This window comes from Pseudorca crassidens, chromosome 2 (assembly GCF_039906515.1).
Source record: "Pseudorca crassidens isolate mPseCra1 chromosome 2, mPseCra1.hap1, whole genome shotgun sequence".
NCBI lineage: Eukaryota > Metazoa > Chordata > Mammalia > Artiodactyla > Delphinidae > Pseudorca > Pseudorca crassidens.
In genome coordinates this window covers 8,406,159-8,411,567 of record NC_090297.1, presented here as the reverse complement: position 1 = coordinate 8,411,567, position 5,409 = coordinate 8,406,159, and positions in this window count along the sequence as shown.

The following is a 5,409-nucleotide window of genomic DNA, read 5'->3' as shown; positions in this document are numbered from 1 at the left end:
GGAAAACTTTTCTTTCCTCCCTACACAGGCTTCTCCTGCAAACTGAAGTTGAGGCCTTACCTCTCAGGGAAACCGACCTATTGTCATCTTTCTGATCCCCACTCTTACTTGGCGCCCCCAGGGCTAAAGCAGGAGTTGGGAAATGCTGATGCCTACCTGTGCTTTCTGAGTGACCCTTGAGACCTGTACTGGAAGGGACGGGGAGAGGCTGGCCATTCCTTTACGTGCTTGGAACTTCTTCCGGGTAAATTCGTCCAGCGCAGGAGAAAGCTGCTGAGCCTGAGGACACAGGGGTCCCCAGGGGTGGTCTGATGGGTGTCCCTTATCCAGGCTGCCCCCAAAGTTCTCATCTTGTTATTATGGGACTTGGGGAGGCTGGTGGAGTGCTGAGCACGGCTTGGAGCAGAAACCAAATATTTTGTCAGAATTCTTTTAAAAAATGATTTTATTTTATTTTTTTGGAATTGTTAAATATTTAATTTAAAGGAAATATATATTTAAATAACTCAATTTTTACAAAACCAAGTTTGTACAGGGATAATCCCAAAGAAAAGGAAACGAATAGGAAAAGCATTGAAAATGAAATACATTTTTTACCTAAAAACATGGTAACCTAGAGGCTGAAAACTCTTCAAATAAAAAAGTTATTTATGCAATATGTTTTCTTTTTTTTTTAATTGGAGTATAGTTGCTTTATACTGCTGTGTCAGTTTCTGCTGTACAGCAAAGTGAATCAGCCCTACGTATACGTATGTCCCCTCTTTTTCGGATTTCCTTCCCATTTAGGTCACCGCAGAGCACCGAGCAGAGTTCCCTGTGCTATACAGTAGGTTCTCATTAGTAATCTATTTTATACATAACAGTGTACATATGTCAATCCCAATTTCCCAGTTCATCCCACCACCCCCTTCCCCCTTGGTATCTATACGTTTGTTCTCTACATCTGTGACTCTATTTCTGCTTTGCAAATAAGTTCATCTATACCATTTTTCTAGATTCCACATGTAAGCGATATTATACGATATTTGTTTTTCTTTGTCAGAATCCTGAAACCTCGCATCTCAGTGGGAAAAGGGGCCCCAATGTGTGAGGCTTGACCAGGTCTGGGCGTGCTTTGGGAGCGGCTGGCCTTCTGGGGTGATGCCCAGCCACAGTTGCTCCCACCTTCCTGGGGCTCCTGGAATTCGAGTCATTCTGTCTTGTGAAGGAGAAAGCGCAACACTCCTTGTTTTTCCTAGACGGGTCCTTAAAACAAGTTAGGGTTCACGATGCCCGAGAGGTGCTTGATCTCAAGGAGTTTTCCAATGGAAGGGCCCCTGGTCACAAACTAGGGAATGGTGAGGATATGGAGAGAATCTCATTTGCATCAACAGCATGATTGCTGCTTCCCTTCCCCAGCTGAGACCCACTTTTCAGAAGCACTTTGAAAAGCTCCTGTGAGTGGGAAGGGAGGCCTCCAAGGACCGGCTTGGATGTCAACAGTAGCTGGCTGTTGTCACTTCCCTCCTGGGGCGGGGTTGGCAGTTGGCTGCAGGGCTTCTGTTTCAAGTTTTGTGAGTGGAGGAGGGTGGTCCAGGCGGAGGCCTGGGCTCTGTCCCCTGTGAGGTCCCCAGGACCCACCCACTTCTCACAAATGCCCAACGAGGGGGCTCAGCTTTGGGAGAGGATGTCATTCCATCCCGAAGCCGCGACGGGAGTTTTCAGGAGCCGCCTCAGCTGGGTTGCAGAAGTGAGGGGCAAAACCCAAACCCGCATCTTTCTCTTAATCGTCTGTCAATCTTCAGTGGGTCGGAAGCTCAAGGAGGAGTATTGGAGTGGGTTGGGAAGGAAGGCTGGCCGCCCACCCTGGCAGCCCCTGGCCTCTTGCAAGGTCAGATTCATGTAGCTTTCCTTAATGTAAAGGCAAAGGCAGGAATTTCCCTGGGAGGATGGGGCCAAATGTCAGAGACAACCCTTCTCCTTCCTTGGTTTATTTCTCTGTTCTAGTTCCAGATTTACTCGCCCTTAGAGAACCTTACTTCAAGCCCTATTGCCCCAGCCAGGTCTTTGTTTTCTGAATTAATCAAATAATAATAGCGTTCCCCCCTGCCTGGAGCCAGAGGATGCAGCAGGTTCAGCGAGTGGGGAGGAGCCTGCCTCCTCCAAGGGAGACCTCTCTTGCTGGTGAATTTGGTGAATGAAGTTAGGCTCCCTCAGCCCCCTGTTCCTCTGGCTCTCAGGCTTCAGATTTGGCTTAGATTCCTGGCCAGGGAATTGCCCTGCCATTCTTGCCAACCCACTCTGGGGAGCCTGTGGGCCTTGGCAGTTGGCCTGCCCCATCCCAGGGCTTGATGACAGCAGTCTTAGATGGAGTCACAGCACCCTACCCTCCCTGCCCTTTTTAATTAATTTGGCTGCGTTGGGTCTTTGTTGCTGCACGCGGGCTTTCTCTAGTTGTGGCGAGCAGGGGCTACTCTTCCTTGCGGTGTGCGGGCTTCTCACCGTGGTAGCTTCTCTTGTTGCGGAGCACAGGCTTCAGTAGTTGTGGCTCATGGGCTCAGTAGTTGTGGCGCATGGGCTTAGTTGCTCTGCGGCATGTGGGATCTTCCCAGACCAGGGCTCAAACCCGTGTCCCCTGCATTGGCAGGAGAATTCTTAACCACTGCTCTACCAGGGAAGTCCCTGCCCTTTTATATTTAACTTTTTACATTTAACTTTTAAAATTGAAGTCTAACACACAGACAGAAAAACCTATAGATCTAGTTAAATGAGAATTTTTAAAAATGGTATAATCATGACTTTCATACAAGTATAAAATGAACATGTGGAGACTTCCCTGGTGGTCCAATGGTTAGGACACCACACTTCCATTGCAGGGGGCACAGGTTCGATCCCTGGTTGGGGAACTAAGATCCCACATGCTGTACGGTGTGGCCATTAAAAAACAAACAAACAAAAACACATGTAGAGATCTTATTTAACCCATTAACTAACAAGAGAACCAGTAACACATTACAGTCTGTTCAAGGAGAATCTAAAGGGCAGACACACATATAGGCAGTCAGGAATGCTGGAATGAATTTGCTTAGTAGATACAAAATTGGTCAGTATCCACAAGTCAGTAACCAACTGCAACCCCACGGGACACAATATATGCATTTTTCTGGACAAGAATCATTTGTATTATTATCGATATTTAACAACTTACAGAGTTGTGAAGTAGCTCAAAGGTGAAGAAAGGTGCATAGAATCAAATAATCCCAAAGAGTGCACTAGACAACTCCTGGTTTTCTATTAAAGAAACCTAGGAATTTGGGAGATCCATTTCAAAGGATTTCAGTTTTCCCTTCAGCGAGTGTATGGCCCCATTCATTGTTCTAAAGCGAGCACTTTTGTAAATACCATCCAGGACAAGAAACAGACCATCATCATCTCCTCGGTGGCCCTTCTTGGGCTTCTTCTCATTCATTCATTACTCTTGTCTTCCTCCCTGTAGGTAACCACCCTCCAGATTTCCAACCCCAAGGGCTGTTTTTTTCTCTTTTTGAACTTCTATCAATGTAATCAAAGACTCTTCTATACGTGGCTTCTTACCACCCTCCTCAAAATGTTGCTGAGATTCATTCGTGCTGTTGTACACATCAGTAATTTGTTCCTTTTCATCACACGACAGCACTCCATTGGATGAACTGGCCCTTATATCCATTCTACTATTGATGGGCATTTGAGCAGTTTTCAGTTTTAGGAAATAATAGTGCTGTGGTGAACCATTTTCTCTGTGTCTTTTGGTGCCCATGTGCTCGCACTTCGGTTGGAGTGGAATTGCTGGAGGTCAGAGGCTGGAGGAGGTATGTTCAGTTCAGTAGATCCTACCAGGCACCCAAAGTGGTTGAACCAATCTCATTCCCAAAGGAGGCAGGACCTTTCTCACTGCTCCGTATCCTGCTGTCTCTTCCTGTTATAGTCAGTCCTCTCCAGCTTCTGGTTCCAGGATTGCTTTCTGAACTTCCCTAAGGAAAATTTCCTCCCAGGAAGCTTAGGCTCTTGCCTACAGGTCATTTTTATTTTATTTATTTTAAAAATTTATTTATTTATTTTTTTGGCCATGCCACACAGCTTGTGAGATCTTAGTTCCCTGACCAGGGATCAAACCCGTGCCCCTGCAGTAGAAGTGTGGAGTCCTAACCACTGGACTGCCAGGGAAATCCCTACAAGTCATTTTTTTTTTTTTGCTTTTTTTTTTTTAATATCTTTATTGGAGTATAATTGCTTTACAATGGTGGGTTAGTTTTTGCTTTATAACAAAGTGAATCAGCTATACATATACATATATCCCTATATCTCCTCCCTCTTGCTTCTCCCTCCCACCCTCCCTACCCCACCCCTCTAGGTGGTCACAAAGCTCCGAGCTGATCTCCCTGGGCTATGCGGCTGCTTCCCACTAGGAAGTTATCTATTTCACATTTGGTAGTGTATATATGTCCATGCCACGCTCTCACTTCGTCCCAGCTTACCCTTCCCACTCCCCTTATCCTCAAGTCCATTCTCGACGTCTGCGTCTTGATTCCTGTCCTCCCATTAGGTTCTTCAGAACCTTTTTTTTTTTTTTTAGATTCCATATATATGTGTTAGCATACTGTATTTGTTTTTCTCTTTCAGACTTACTTCACTCTGTATGACAGACTCTAGGTCCATCCACCTCACTACAAATAACTCAATTTCGTTTCTTTTTACGACTCTGAGTAATATTCCATTGTATATATGTGCCACGTCTTCTTTATCCATTCATCTGTCGATGGACACTTAGGTTGCTTCCATGTCCTGGCTATTGTAAATAGAGCTGCAATGAACAGTGTGGTACATGACTCTTTTTGAATTATGGTTTTCTCAGGGTATATGCCCAGTAGTGGGATTGCTGGGTTGTATGGTAGTTCTATTTTCAGTTTTTTAAGGAACCTCCATACTGTTCTCCACAGTGGCTGTATCAATTTACATTCCCACCAACAGTGCAAGAGGGTTCCCTTTTCTCCACACCCTCTCCAGCATTTATTGTTTGTAGATTTTTGGTGATGACCATTTTGACTGGTGTGAGGAGATACCTCACTGTAGTTTTGATTTGCATTTCTCTAATGATTAAGGATGTTGAGCATCCTTTCATGTGTTTGTTAGCAATCTGTATATCTTCTTTGGAGAAATGTTTATTTAGGTCTTCTGCCCATTTTTGGATGGGGTGGTTTGTAGTTTTTGATATTGAGCTGCATAAGCTGCTTGTAAATTTTGGAGATTAATCCTTTGTCAGTTGCTTCATTTGAAAATATTTTCTCCCATTCTGAGAGTTGTCTTCTCGTCTTGTTTATGGTTTCCTTTGCTGTGTGAAAGCTTTTAAGTTTCATTAGGTCCCATTTGTTTATTTTTGTTTTTATTTCCATT